General features: G+C 36.6%; 1 long non-coding RNA gene across 1 annotated transcript; it reads right to left on the bottom strand.

The window, feature by feature from the left end:
* Positions 1–617: 617 nt before the first annotated feature.
* On the bottom strand, positions 618–9059 carry LOC116591316. Its single transcript, XR_004285945.1, has 3 exons — positions 8958–9059; positions 5483–5487; positions 618–629 (listed from the first exon to the last, which is right to left on the bottom strand). It is a non-coding gene; the product is annotated as an uncharacterized LOC116591316 (long non-coding RNA).
* Positions 9060–16703: the final 7644 nt, after the last annotated feature.

The following is a 16703-nucleotide window of genomic DNA, read 5'->3' on the forward strand; positions in this document are numbered from 1 at the left end:
CAGGCATAGGAATCAGGGGCATGTTCTTGCTTTGCCTTCTTATTTGTATTACTTTTATTAACAGAATCAGAAATTTAAGGTATAGAACTAAGTGTTTTTACTGATATATCACTTGTATCAACTGTCTTCTCTGAAATGACCATGTAAAGGGCTCATTTAAGATGATTGTGTTATACTGTGAAAATTTTATTTAAGAAATTTTATCTGAATCAGTAGAGCTTCCTTTGGAAGAATAAAATGGCAAAATTTGACCACTTTAAAAATTACCATATTGTGTGGAGTTGTTGAAAGATTTGAAAATAATTAACATTTAAAGCATTTTATGTTTAGTTGCTTTTACTTCTACTACCTAAAAGTAAGTATTTTACAAGAGGAAATAATTATTATTATTTTTTATTCATCATGTTAGCCACTTCAGTCTCCTTGGTTCTCAGACTTAATATTAAAAGTCTCTTTCTTGAATATAGAACCCTTTCGACATAAAATTGCTCTTTGAGAGTCAGAAAAGATTGAATTTATTTGGAAAACTGCTATTCTATTGAAGGCTAATGCCAAAAAGTTGAGCTTGTTTATTCACTTCACTGAGCTCAAAAAATGGCGCTGTCACACAAATACGTTGGTTATTGAAACTATTTTCCACAGCATGTGCTTTTCCTGAAGAGTGCATGCTGGTCATTTTATTAGTTTCACTTAATTTCCTAAGCCAAGAGAATTAATGAATGATTGGATAATAACAACAGTAGAGAAGTGTATGAATTTTGAATTCTTCCCTTTCCATTAACATTTAAAAATCCTTATCTGCTCACCTTTAAAGAGAATCTCTATATCCTCCTCACCCTTGTAGCAGTCCTCCATATGCAGTTATATTTCTCTATAGACCTATACTCTGTCCATTTTCTCACTTCCCACCTTCTTCAATTAGGTTTCTTCATCAGAATTCTATTAAAATTGCTGAGGTCACTCATCACCTCTTTGTGACCAAACCCAGTGGGAAAATTTCAACCTTTATTTGTTCACCAAACATTTGTAGAGCTCTTCTTGTGTTGTGAGCACTGTTCTAGGTACTGGGATACAGTATTGAACAAGAGGTAAAATTCCTGGTGTCATGGAGCTCACATGAACAAGTACTCGTATGTGTTATAAAGAACATAAAAGGCAAAGGGAAAGAGAGAACAAGAGAGAGAGAGAGAGAAGAGAGAATACTTTGACACTTGAATGACAAAAAGGAGCCAGCCATCTTCATCTGAACCTAGAAAGCAGTGAAAAGAGCCGCTACGGCTGTTGCTGTGGTAGCTTAGATGAAGGCCCTGTGGAAACTTCAAGGCAGTAGTGTTAGAAGATGAGAAGATGGGACTGGTGGGGTGACTGGATTCTCCTTGAACAAGATAGCCAAGGCCCAGGAGATGGCGAGGTAGAACAAATCTGGAAAGGTACATCAACAACCCAACTGGGTAGCCATCATCATAGTGACCTGTTATGGGTGTCATGCAGCAAAACAACTTCTCATTCTTTACAGTCCCAAACAAAAACATGTATATGTAGATTTGTAGTGTTATTTTGGGGACTGGAATAGCCTTATCAACAGGGTATGAGCTATATTAGATCTGCGGTTTTCACCATCACACCAATTATGCCCTTTGCTGGAGGTTTTGAAAGTCTTTGCTGTAAATTTTCTAAGGGATTGTGACTGTTTATCAGGCATTTGGTTTGTCATGGTGTTAGATTGACCAGGCATTTTCTCGTGTTGGAATTGGTAGGTTATGATTCGATAAATTAGTTGACTGCTGCGACATAGGGAGCCATTTGTGTTTGGCTTTTCTTTGATAATTCACTGGAAAACTGTGAATAATAACATTGCATATAAAAGAGACAAGGATGGATAAAGGTGTAAGGGAATAAATTTTCTCGGTAAGTAGCAAACAGCCATGAATCTCTTATTAAATTTTCCAGGCAGGGAGCCTGTCACTCTAAGCGTGAGTTCTTGTTGTAAGGAAAATTTAGACCAGTTATGGACTTGTTGTTCCAAAACAGTCAAACAGAGTTGAAACGTGTTATATCCTGATTATATTTTGGGGTGGGAGGGGAGTCAGGGGTAAAACAAAAAACCATTATTGAAATTTTTAAGCATAGTAGTTCTTAGCTATAAGCAAGAAGACAAATTTGGTTGATTGGAGAAGAAAATTATTTATTCAGAGGACACTGGGCTAGAGAACCAGCCTTGGGACTATGCAAATAGGAACGACATTCCAAATCAAGCTGCAGAACTACCTCAGTGGAGACACTGCTGTCATTGCCCCTAAGAATTACAGCCTGTGCTGTTGACATCCCTAGCAATGGACTATGGAACCTGCCAACAGCTCTGCTATCCTGGCTACCTAAAGAACTTGATTTTTGTGACAGCCACCTCCATTAACCATAAATAATTTATTCCTTCTGTTTCTCACCTGACAAAGAGAATGATGCTGCTTTGGTCAGCGAGGGCCTGTCATGGGATTTGGTGGGTTTGGGGTACTTATGACATCCAAATTCATCCATTTTCTTCCATTCCAGATCTCAGTTTTGTTCTATCATGATCAATGCTTTTACTTTCACATAAGTGTTCTCAGTGGGCTGTGAATTCAACTGACATTATAATTTTTAGAAAGCTCCAGGATCAAAGTTTGCGTTTGATTTCCAGTTATCTCAGCCCTGCGGCTGAAAGCGATAAGACATTCTTTTAGCAGTCAGAGAAACTCGGGATTTCACTTCATGCCTCTAGCCAAGAATTTGTGATTTCAGCTTGTCATTCTTCCCCTTTAAGCATTCTAGCACTATTCGAAGCAACTTCCATGCCCCACAGTTCTTGAATTCCTCATGCCTGTCATATACTTCCGTGGCAGGGGTTATGTGGTCCTCAGTGAGTGCTTCTTTAAGGTGATAATTTGATCATTTGTGCCACAGGCTTCCATTCCCATCTCTTGATACTGACTGGATTTTCACTGTTTTTATTTCAATGAGGTCAGACACCCAGTTCCATTTTTCTGAGGGACTACTGCCTGTAACTGCAACTAGTAGCAGTTTATATGTTAGTGTTCTTAGTTAAAGCAACTCTATACTCTGTAAGCAGAAAATTAATTAATTTTGAGGACACTTACTTGCATAGACTCTTCAGGGCTTCAGAGCTAGGAACAATACTCCAAATCATGTCCCATAAGCACACCATTGCTGCTGCTGCTGCTGCTGAGACTGGGTGCTGTACTTTGCAAGGCTGACCTTGTAGTAGTAATAATGGACCTGGATTGGTTCCATGAGAACTGCTGTAGGGATATTATCATGCTGCGTCTCTTGTCATCGCCAGACTAAGTTCCTCACATTTTCCTCTTTGCATTCCTGGTTCATAACTGAGTGGATGCATCTTACTGGTGGAACTTAGGTCATGGGCTCCTGTTTCAGTTGTGCAGGCCACTAAATAGGTGAATTTAAGTCATTTTCTTTCCTATAGTCTATAGTAGGCTCTGCCACCTACTTGTAATCATAAGTTGCAAGACTCAAAATATAGGGAGTAGGTTTTGGTAAATACTGTAATAGGTTGGCTTATTAACACCCAGCCCAACCCTTTTCTAATTAATCTTTGTCTGGAGAGTGATGGATTTCCAGGCTCTGTTGCCACTGTGGAGTACATATACCAGATTGTATATAAAGCCAACTCATATGGCTGCGTTCAGGGCTCTTAAACTGTATACAAGCATGGTTGTAAAGGTGATTTTTTTTTTTTAAGAGTGGCTGTGGGGCATTTCTGGCATTTAGAACTGAGCGTACTAACCCATGAGTAGGATTTTTAATGGAGTTTCTTAGGACTGACCCACAGTGTACCTATGCCTTTTCTCTCACTGTGTCCTAGGCTCATTGACTCTGCTTGTGAGCCCCCAAGACTTGTTCTCTGTCCCTCTCAGGGATTCTGTGAGCTGGCTAATATTCCTCTATAAATCCATTTCTGGTAAAACTAGCTTGACTCAGTGCTGTTGTTTCCAAGTAAAAGCCCTAATAGAAAGTTTAAGGTAGTGGGTAGCCCAAAAGAATGAAAAATAACCTCTGTGTTAAAATACACATGTAAAGACTGGAGGTGTTGATCTTTACTCAGTATTATAAGAAAAAAATTGTCTTAGAGGATGTACATGGTTGGTAGTTATGAGAGCAAAGTATTCTACGGGACTAAATCAACTTGTGAATTTCAGATCTCAAATGCTATAATCAGCAGAGATGGGAGGATACCTTAGAAGCGCTGTGCTGTGGCATAATACTAATAAGTAGCATTTGTTGAGTGGTCATGAGGTTATGCCACATGGATTACTTCATGTAATCCTTAGAATAAACTTTGATGTATTCGCTGTTGACATCTGTATTCTACAGATGAGGAAATTGAAGTTAGGTGGTTAAAATACTTTCCTGTGGTCACTCAGCTAGGTGGGGCATTAGTGTGATTTGGACCTATAGCTAGCCGTCTGTTGTGGATTCCTCATTTATGCCATTAAGTAAACACTACCTCTTAGCACTGAATGTCGATTTAACTGCTCTACTCAGAATTGCATAGCATTTGATGAGGAAGTTAAGATGGAAGATGCATATTTAACAAAGAAAGCCTGAGAAACAATATGAGCGCTCCACAGGGGAGTCAAGGACTAGAGGCTAATGAGTCTCCTGGGTGGATCTCTTCTATATAGGAATTAGGAAAATTTTCCTAAGGCAAGTGAGTTATGCTTATTATGCTTGAAAGCCTTGATACTCCAGGTATGGTCCATGGACCAGTAGCATTGGCATCACCTGGGAGCTTGTTATAAATGACTTTGTTTATGCAAGAACAGAATAGGAATAGCAAATGAAGGAAGTTGAGAAGCTTCCTGGATAAAGCCTTGTATATTATTGTATAGGAGAGGTTTTGTGTCCTAATGGAAATATTTGTATGTCTAAGCAAGAGTGCAATGTAGGCTTGATGTGCTCTTAAGTTTTTTCTAATATATTTTCCTTTTGTTCACTCCTTTTAATTATTTATATGACATCTATGTATACCTGTTTAAGTGAAAGATACGAACAGATACTGAAGGACCTAGCTATGAGTCCGGGTTTCCTCACTGTTGTCTCTTTAGTATTTACTATGCTCTTCCTTTATTCTTTCAGTTTTGATATTCCAAATGGTATTATAGAGCTTGCAAGATACATGGTACCTAAGAGATAGTTCAATCATAGCCATCACTGACTTGAAATAATATCTTACCTTCTTTGTTCCTCTTCATCTAAAGGGACTCTAGATGTAGGCTTTCCTTGCAAAGATCCCTTAAATCCTCATTTTAGGAGGCACTTGCTGTCACAGATGCAGTTGTGATAAAAAACCCTATAAGGTTTTCCTCTTGGAGCTGAAAAGCTTTCTGCAGTCCAGGTGGCTTTCACAGAGAAGGCTAGGACTCTCATAACCACATGTCTGTCCAGACCCATTAAGTCTTGACACAAATGCTCTTGGGAAGGGATTAAGACTGTTTTACCAGTGAACAAGTGCTGAGGGAATGGAAATTTCCAGTTGTGTGTCTAGAAAGAATGTTTAATTTAAACTGATGTCTCTGAATGGTTTATTTTCCCAATTGTTCTTAAGGTTATAACTTATTGATGTATACTTCTGATATACTACGTATGCAAAGAAGGCATTTAAAATGATAAAGCCTCTATCATTTATGAGGATACTATTCTCATTTTCATGTTCTCATTTATTTTACTGTTAAATTGTTTGGAATATGAGGTGCCTGGGTGGCTCTGTCGGTTAAGCATCTGCCTTAGGCCCAGCTCATGATGGAGCTCCACATCTGAGCTCCCTGCACAGCAGGGGGTCTGCTGCTACTTCTGCCCTTCCCCCTGCTCATACGCGTGCTCTCTCTCTCTCTCTCCCCCCCAAATAAAGAAAATATTAAATAAATAAATTGTTTAGAATGATTTATCAAGATGCATTTTTAATTACTTATTATTGTCTTCTTTTTCCTAAATCAGTGGAGGAAATCTACAATCCTTTACTTATGAGTAGACATGGTTGAGAAGGTTTCTCCAGTCTCATATCTGAGGAACAAAGCAAAACAAAACAAAACAGGTATAAGGTTGAAGTTGAGCTTAATTGAAACATGTCATACTGACACTTCCAGGATCTGACTCCTGCTTCTCCCTTAGCCCCATCTCTCATTCTTTTTTCCCCACATGCCCACTCTCAGCCATACTGAACTGTATTTCCCTAACATGCCCTGTTGTTTTAGAGCTCTTCCTCTCACCTCTTTTTCTTCACAAAATGCTAGTTTCCCATTGTTCACATTTTGCATGCCTTCTCATTTTCAAAGATACAGCCCATTTTCTTACAGAATGGAGCCTTCTTACTATCCCTTTAGAAAACCGACTTTGGTGTTTTACCCTGTACCCAAAATGCTCATAAAACAATTCTTACATGGATAATGAGTAAATTGTGACAAAGAATGAAAAAATGAAGAGCAAAGAACCAAGATTTCTTAACTCTTAAACCAGTGATGCAGGACCAGAAAATCTCAGAAAAGAATAATTTTTTTCTTTTGCATATGTTTATGTCCTACTTGTGTACTGAAAATTCAGTGGTGTGGAATCCATGACTTACTCATCTCTATATATCCAGTGTACCCTCCCAGTGACAATTTGATCATCTGTTTGTTGATGCAGTTTTTGGAGGTTAAATGATCAAATTTTGTGATTTCATTGAAAAATTACTTAATTGGCTTGGAACATTCATAATGACCTTAGATTCTAGAACTATACTGCCTTTAACTGGGTATCTGAGAAGATTTATTTTTATATGAAGTTTCTTTATAAATTTTCTTCAAATGTCAGGACTAAAAGCAGAGGCACATTTGCTCCCAAATGTTTATCCTATTCTTCACTGATGATCAATTTAAAATGTGTCTGTTCAGGCAAGAATAAACAGAGCAAATGATCTCTTTTTCCCATATGAGCTCTTGAATTTCACTTTTCTTTAGAATGAAAACTGCTTCTTGCCATTAGAGGATTTTTTATACTGTCATCTTAAAAATGGATTTTCTTTTATCAAACCAATAACCTTTGTTTTCACTTACGTGAAACTTTGAGATCAGCTTCTGCAGATTATGTTTTGTGGTGAGTGCTGTCAGTGGAAGGATGTCATTTGTCGCACCTTAGACTGAGTAGTACCTTTTCCTTCTAATAGCTAAAAGGAAAAATCAGCGTCTCTCTACCCAAATAAGATAAATATACTTGGGACATGTATTTTTGTCTGTCATTTTCTGGTCTTGCATCACTGGTTTGAGAGTTAAAGAATCTTCTTGGTTCTTTCCTTCTTATTTCATAGCTCTGTCACTACTTAACTCAATATCCATGTAAAGATTGTTTTATGGGCATTGTGGGAACTAGGCAAAATTGTAAAGTTCTGCCTGTGGTGGTGTTTTCTCTTTTCTGTGTTTTCTTTCCTTCTGACCTTGATCAAGTACTCAGTTTTCTGCACAACCTGCCTGCCTTCTTGGGCCAGCATCTCAAAGACAAACCATTTTCCTTTCTTCTCCATAAAATGCTCACTAGTTGGCTGTCAAGTAGAAAATCTATCTGATGAGCTTCCTCCCTCCAGGGAGCGGCTGGCCATTAATGGCCCAATGTCTTAATCTTGTAGAGTGAAAACGAATATTGTAGAGCAGGTAAGAACTTATAACAAATCATTAATCAAGCAAGTGACTGTGACTGTGGGTTTTTAACAGTCATGAGGTGGGAGTCTGAGAAGTTGCATATCTCGGAGATATATGTACACGGTTGCCTACCTGTCCTGTTTGAAAGACTGCTACTGGTGCTGGTAGAAGCAATCTAAGAATTTCCAGGTCTAAATTGTGCATTTCTGTTCTCCCATGAAGGAATCTAAATGCTGTTACATCATGGTAATGGCACTGTGCTTTGTATGGTGTCATAGAAATGAAAGGTATTTTGTGTTTTAGAAAAACATTACTGGTGGAACATAAAGAGCAGCAGCAGGAATACTACTAATCTGTCCGGAGTTTGTGGATACTGTTATACATTCTAAATTTTCGTGGAAACTCTCATCAGATTATTGAAAAGTGTGTGTATTAAAAGATCTGTGATAGAGATCACATATTCAAGATAGTTTTCTTCAGATTCTCTGGAAACAAATCACTAGAGTAGACAACGTACTTGGTCATCAAAGCATTTCTTATGTTATAGATATCACTGATAAACAGAGAAGAAAATTGAAGATTTGAAGTGAAAGGAAAACTATAAAAACAGACAGCAGATGTCACTGTTGCTTTTCCATTACCTTAATCTCATCATTTTGGGTTTTGTTCCTAGTTAATGACACTTTTCATTTTATTTGAGATCTCTAATAGGATAAACAAGTTCACATATGCTAAACTTCTGTTTTGAATTTTATATTTATTAAGGTTATGACTGTAAAGCTAACATGTATAGTTTATAAAGGAGATACTTAATTACATTTTATATGCCTAGGTTCATTAATTCAATATTATAAGTGATAAAACAATAACTTCTATAATTATCTCTGATTCAGGATGACATATTATCTAACTTGAAGATAAACTTGTCCTGATTTTATTTTAAAAAAGACCATTCATGTCATTTGTTCTTCCCTGTACTCAAGCAGAAATGTAGCAAGAAATAGTGATAGTACAATTAAAATCTCTTTTTTAAGAGATTTTTAAAAAATATATATTTTTTCCAGAATCTAATCTTATTGTCATCTGTTATTTAGAAAGCTGAAGCTTTACCATTATATTCTTGAGCATGTTGACCATTTTTTCTTAATCTATAAAATAAGAAACTTGGATAAACTATTCCTAACGTGCTTTCCATTGATAAAATTCTACAGTTCAATAGGAAGCACTGAAATAAGATACTCAGAGAATATTGCTTTTTATTTCTCTTACAAAAATCTTATCAGGAGGGCTGCCTGATGGCTCAGAGTTAGGTGTCTGCCTTCTGCTGGGGTCATGATCCCAGCGTCCTGGGAGTGAGCCCCACATTGGGTGGCTCCCCACTCAGTGGGGAGTGTGCTTTTCACCCTTCCTCTTCTTCTGCCCCTCTTCCCCTGCTGGTTTTATCTCTCTCTCTCTCTCTCTCTGTCTCAAATAAATAAATAGAATCCTAAAAAAAAAAAAAGAAAAATCTTACCAGGAAGTAATTTTGGTAGCATTTATGGTTTGTATATATGTTGCCTGTTTTCATAAAAATGCATCATATTACTGTTTTCTAGAACTGAAATGAAAGAGTATATTGAGCATGTTTTGAGAAATTAAGATTTTTAAAATCCTAGAACAGTAATGAAAATGTGACTCATGTGTAGAATCTACTGTAACTGATTAATAATTCAAGAAATTTAATGACAATCTAAAAATATGAGGATAAGCCTCATATATAAATGTGTATATGATTAGATAGGAACTGTTAGAGTAAATGATAAAGAACAACTTATGTCTTAGAATTTATCTTGATTATTGAAAATAAATGATGGAATGCCATCTCCTTCCTTTCAAGGCTGTGTGTCACTACTGTCATTAATCATATTTTCAATAAATAATTAAGATAAAAGAATAGCATGGAGGACATTAGGAGAAGGAAGGGAAAAAATGAAGGGGGGGGAAACAGAAGGGGAGATGAATCACGAGAGACTATGGACTCTGGGAAACAAACTGAGGGTTTTAGAAGGGAGAGGGATGGAAGAATGGGTTAGCCCGGTGATGAGTATGAAGGAGGGCATGTATTTTGCCTGGAGCACTGGGTGTTGAATCATGGAACACTACATCAAAAACTAATGATGTACTATATGGTGTCTAACAAAACATAATTTTAAAAAAACGAAGGAGGTGGGCTGTTGGAACACTGTTCTTAGTTCTAATGTTCTTAGTTCAAACTGGTACCATAGTCAAATTAATTATAAGGCGTATATTCAGAACTTCTGGAATAAATAATTTTTATCATGGGTGAATTGGAATATGGTTTTCGGTAACTGGTTCATGAGTTATTTATTTAACTCAGCAAGTGTTCTAAAGAAGAATTTAGAAATTGGGTACTTTATTCACTGGTAGGAACTTGGGTACTTAGAGATACATTTTTTTTGTGCCCTGTTCCAGGATAGTAGGTTTGAACATGTTGCATCTCCAGTATTGACCTTGGATTGAAGTTTGGCCTTGCCACTTTTAGTCTGTTCTTGGTCCAGAAATTTAGCCTCTCATAGTTTCCTCATAAAAAGAGAATAATGCTGCTTACATTTCTCAGAGTTGTGAAAATTAGAGTTGATGCATTTGAAGTACTCAGTGCCAATATATGTGTAAGGTGTACATAAATTATTCACATGTGTATATCACCAGAATCATTAATAGCAAATGTTTCTCAATGGCTGGTTGAGTATAAGGCTTTGTATTGCTTCTGGGAAAAAAAAAGGGGGGGGAAAGATTTGTGGTCTCCACACTCAGAAGTAATATTGAAGTAAGGTATTTACTAATTGTCACAGTAATTCTTTTTTTTTTAGAAATTAAAAAAAAATTTTTTATTAACAATAATGTATTATTTGCCCCAGGGATACAGGTCTGTGAATCATCAGGCTTACACATTTCACAGCACTCACCATAGCACATACCCTCCCCAGTGTCCATAACCCAGCCACCCTATCCATCCCCCCATCCCCCAGCAACTCTCACTTTGTTTTGTGTCTCAGTAATTCTTTACCTTTGACAATTGTTTTAGAATTTGTATTAGATTTGGATTTCAAAGCTTTAGTTTTTTTTCTTTTCTCCACTCCTCTCCCCTTCCCTTTCCTCCCCTCTCTCCTCTTTCTCCTCTCCCTCCCCCTTCTCTCCTCTCCTCACCCCTACCCTGCTTCCCTCTTCTCCCATCCCCTTTCCTCTCAGCATCTCCCTCTCCTCTCCTCTCCTCTCCTCTCCTCTCCTCTTCTTTCTCCAAAGGCTTATAAACTCCCCCTTAGTGGTAACTCAATGACTGTCCCTACTGTTTAACAGCAGCCTAGTGGAGTTGAATTACCAGTTTTACTGTTCCACTTGCTTTTCATCTTTAGGCGTAGACATTCAAATGATGGAGGATCTGATGGGATTTCAGAGTTAACCTGGTTGGGGTGTGAAGTAAGTGGATGATGGGGGTTCCCCTCATGAAAACCAAGGTAGAAAGTGAAATGTACACTTGGTACCTTTTGGCATGACTTGTTTACAGCTTTTATTTATGTATAAAAAAAGGTAACTTTATGACATGGAAATCAATAGTCATAAGTTGAGAATATGGATCTCAGCTATTAGACTTTATAATCAGAGTGGGTAGGTTCCTCATCAGTCCTGTGGCATCCCGTCTTTATTCTCTGAGCCCCAGTACTTCATGGAATTACAGATGATTTATTTTTGGCTACTTTCTCTGCCTCCTAACTGCTTCACAATTTTAGCTAATATGCCCTCTGGTAACTCTTAGAATTCAGAAATGAAATGATCACATATCCATATATGTGTACTTTATTGTCTATAATACATTCTTATTAATACAAATAACTTCCTAAACAGTAATCCATGGTCTTAATATTTTGTAGCAGTCCTAAACTGGAGGCGAAGTCATTATCAAGTAATGTGTATTTGTTGAGATAGGAGACAGCTGACATATGTGAATATTCTTCCAAATCACTCCCTACCACAATATTCATGTTTCCCATAAATTTATTGAGCATTTATGATTATACTAAACACTGATTTAGGTGATTTACGTGTAACAATGTATATTTTATGACAATGTAGCTGTATGCTATTATTATTCTTATTTGGAGGGTGAGAAAACTAAGGCACAGAGAATCCTTTAGCTAGTCCCATCTGTTGTCCCAGGTCTCCTAGCTAGGGAATGTTAGAGTTGGGGTTACCCCTCCATCTTCTAGGTACAGCGTCCATACTCTTGGCACTTATGCTGCAAATCTTCTAGAAAGGTTTGGCTTTGTTTTTTAAAATTGGTAGAAGAAAGTGGGATGGAAAAGGTGACTTCCACGGGAGGCTTTCAGAGCCAGAGAATTTTTTCCCCCCAGTGCATAGTTGTGGATGGGGCTTGTGAATCATGAAGTACCTTTGAGCAACTTGTAATGATGATACAATAACACCAGTATGATTCTATATTTTGGATTAATACTTTTCTTAAAATCTAACTTCAGGTTGGAAAATGAATAGACACCGTCAAGCATTAAGTTTTACATTGAAGACAAGGAAACTAGAAGTCAAACATAAGATTCTCTCCCTGGATCAAGTTTGTTACTCAATTCAATATATGTGCGTAATAAGCACTGGGTGTAATCTGTAGTATTATCTGCCTTTAAATAAAGTCCTCAAGCAACTTAAGTTCTTTGCTGTTTTTCTGCAACACTTTAGGCTGATTATACCTCATTGAGTATTGTGAAATCATTAGGTTGAACCATTCCTACCATTATATGAAAGTATTTTTAAGATGGTGTGCAAGTCCCATCTAAAAATATGTAAATTCTCTTAGAGACTAGAAATATTTTTTAGTTATTTAAAATCACATTATATTTGAGCCATATATCAGTTTGGAATAAATTGACTTACCACAAGTACATTAGTTATCTTTGGAAGAAAAAATTATTTCTATAGGTCATAATCTAAGTCAGTTAGTTATCATAGATTTACTATGTACCGATGCTGTTTCCTTAGATTTGATCTGGCTTCTCTTGTACATTTGAAGCTTATTTAGAAGTGTGTCAGAACAAGCTGTCTCTCGAGTTTGAATTGTTAGCCTGTAGGGCAGGGACCACATTGTTATATTCTGTTTGGAGAAGGGCATAGGAGAGCGCTGCCCAGATAATAAAAGATGGTGATGAGCGCAAGTGGGTGACCTGGCCCATCGTTCTGGACAACATGGGCAGGGAGCAAAGGCCTTCTTTCTCAGGGCTTTTTCCTTGATGATCTCTCTGAAGCTACTCTTCACCTTGATGTCAGGTCTTATTTTATTTCACTTCAAAAAGAAAGTCTGTAACACAACTTCTCTACTTTAGTTTTGCAACCATTCAGTTTTAAAACAATTTAAATTCATACCTGATCTTTTTTTTTATTTTTTATTTTTTAATTTTTTTTTATACCTGATCTTATTTGTTTTTTTTGTATTCAATATTTAGAAGAATCCTGGCATATACAGGAGTTTGATAAATGAATGTAGAATCAAATTGAGTTGGTGCTTTGACAATGGGTAATCAGGCAGTTGAGAGCAAATTAAGATCTAGAATCCAGTTTTCCTGTCTCCCCCCACTCACACACACCCCGAGGTACAGTGGATCCCAATGGCTCTTTGATGCTCACTCAGGATCCAGCCTGGTTTAGGGTTACTGTAGATCTTAAGGCCAGAGGATTGATAAAAACAACAGACTTGAAAAGGTATTTAAGTTTGTAATTGAGTTTGATGTCAACTTGTGTTTGTAATGTTAGTAGTCTGGGGAATGCCTGGTTTTCCTCCACTTGGAGAAGTTTGTATCAGTAAAGGGATCCAGAGGAGCTGGAAGCTGGAAGCAGGAAGGCTTCTTATTAAAAATGGACTTTCCTAATGATGGCATGCTGAAGCCTTATAAACCAGCTATTTTGGTGCTTTTACTGGACTTGTTTAAGCCTGTATTGCTCAATACAAATATAACAGGAATAAGAAACTATGTTCTGACAGTAAAACATCCATTTGAGAAAGATGGTAAATTTATTGGGAACATTTCAGGGTTGAAGCATATTTGTAACTGTGAGATATAGCCTCAATTATTAATCATCATGAGAAACTGAATAGAACTGACTGATATGCTAGATTAATGGCACTGATTTTACTACCCCAAGCTGAAATCATCATCTACGAAAGGAGATTTGCAGTCTTTTCAGTAATTCAACCCTAGCTATGTTATAGCCCAGGACTCTGGCTTTAATTACTACTGATTTCACTTTACCTTCTCTTAGCGATGCCATTTTGAAATGTGGGGAGAGGTTGCAAATCATTTCAAATTTGATACTTTGCACTAGTCAAACCAGAACTGTTGGGTTAAGAAGGCTGTGACTCTTTTTAGAGCAGTAGGAAACTGAGGAGGGAAGATGTCATTTTTTGAGCACTTACTCTGTTTTAGGAACATTAGCCAAATATGAATATTATTCCCATTTTACAGAGAAGAAATCTGAGACCCAGAGCAGTTAAGTATTTTGCCAACAGCTGCACCATTTACAAGAAGTCAACCAGAATCCAAACCATCCTGAATGACTTCCAAGTCCATATGCTTCTGACTCTGCTCTAGAGGTTCTCCCCTGAGTTTTGCACATAATTAAATATCCACAACAGTTTTTTTCCTCATATGGCACTTACACTGGTATAGTTATGTCAAATTTTGTGTTATCTCATTAGTCTATATTCTTATTAATGAGTAAGATTGTATCTTTGTATTTTCTACACAACTGGCATAATGCCTTTTGCACATAGTAGATGCTTTATGAATTTTTATTGAATAAAATTTTTTAATAATCTGGCATTGTTTCCTACTTGATGTAGATCTAGGGTTCAATTCTTTCCCAAATAGTGCTAGTGGTTGGTAATTAAAATGTGAAATCTCATTTGCACTATTATAATTTTCTTTCTATCAACACTTTTTTTTAAAAAATAGAGAACAACAGCATATAAATAGTAATTTATTCTTCTTAAAGGGTAGGAAAAATATTCAAAGGGGATACAAATAAATAAACTGAAGTCCCTACCCTTTGGGAGCTCACAGCCAAGTGACAGTGACAGGAGATATTATTTATATTTATAATAAAAGGTAGAATGTTTTAATGCCTTAAAATATTCAAATAGCATTGCAAAAGTTTAGAGGAGAGGTGATTTTTTAAAATCCAGTATAGTTAACAAACAGTGTTATATTAGTTTCAGGTGTGTAATATAGTGATTCAACACTTCTATACATTACTCTTTGCTCATCATGCTAAGTAGACTCTGGATTCCCTTCACCTATTTCACCCAGCCCTACCTACCCACCTCCCCTCTGGTAACTACCAGTTTGTTTTCTGTAGTTAAGAGTCTATTTTTCAGTTTGTCTCCTTTTTCCCTTGTTAATTTGTTTTGTTTCTTATAATCCACATATGAGTGAAATCATATGGTATATGTCTTTCTCTGACTTACTTATTTCATTTAGCATTATACCTTTATACCTTCTAGATCTTGCAAATGGCAAGATTTCATTCTTTTTAATGGTTAAGCAATATGCCATTTTGTGTGTGTGCATGTGTGTGGATTACTATATATGTGTGTGTGTAGTTCTCTCTCTCTCTTTATATATATATATGTATGTAAATATAAATATATACCACATCTTTATCCATTCATCTATTGGTGGACCCTTGGGCTGCTTCCATAATTTGGCTATTGTAAATAATGCTGAAATAAACATGGTGGTACATGTATCTTTTCAAATTAGTGTTTTTGTTTTCTTTGGGAAAATACCCAGTAGTGGAATTACTGGATCGTACAGTAATTATATTGTTAATATTACTGTTTTCCACAGTGGCAGCACCAGTTTGCATTCCAACCAACAGGGCACAAGGGTTCCTTTTTCTCCACATCCTTGCAAAAGTTTGTTGCTTCTTGTATTTTTGATTTTAGACATTCTGACAGGTATGAGGTGATATTTCATTCTAGTTTTGATGATGAGTGATGTTGAGCATCTTTTGATGTGTCTGTTGGCCATCTGTAGAGGAGAGATGATTTTTAATTTGCAAGGATCAGGAAACCATTCATGAAAGAGGGGACATTTGATCTGGGACTGAGAAGGATGAGTATATTTTGACAAATAGATTCCAGGGAAAGTGACTCCAGGCAGAGGAAATGATTTGAGAGTTTGAGAATAGTCATGGAGGCATAAATGTCAAATGAATGATAGTCGTTTTAATCTGACTGGAGTGTAAGGCATGTTAAACATAGTGGAAAAATGAGACAGGAGAGGGTACTTGGGGAGAGGGGTTAGAGAGCTTTCTGTTAAATGCTATTTAAGTTCCTTTTTAATAATTTCATAATCCTGTAATCCTTGAATGCCATGACAAGGCACTTGAGTTTTATTAAATAAGCAGTTGCGAGTCTCAAATTTTTTGAATTGTGAAATTTTATCTTCTTTTGTTATGCTTATAGGTGTCATGGAATAACACATTAGAACTACAGTTGGAAAGCACAGATTTGAGAAGAATGGTTTGGCAATATGTATCTTTGAATGAAGTGAAAAAGGACAGAAGTTTAGAAGTTAGGAGGCCATTGCAGTACTATTGATTAGAAAGTGGCATAGATTATACTATTAGAGAATGGTACAGATGAGAAAAATATTGTGTAGATTCAAAACAGACTTGAACTCTGATGATATCAGTGTAAATAAAGAATGTGACAAATTTAAGGTGAATTTTAGAATTATATTTCATAGGGCTTGGTATTTGGTTGAATGTGCACATATATATGTATATACATATAATGTGTTGCAAAGGGAGAGCTTAAGGATAATTTTAGCATTTGGAAGCTGGAGGATTGTAAGAAGGTTAAGAACATAATAGAATCAGAGGAATCAGTTGGTGAAGTCTATTTAAGGAAGAGGAGAAAGATGAGTGCCTTTTTAGTTGTGTTGAGTTACT

This window comes from Mustela erminea, chromosome 5, assembly GCF_009829155.1.
Source record: "Mustela erminea isolate mMusErm1 chromosome 5, mMusErm1.Pri, whole genome shotgun sequence".
NCBI lineage: Eukaryota > Metazoa > Chordata > Mammalia > Carnivora > Mustelidae > Mustela > Mustela erminea.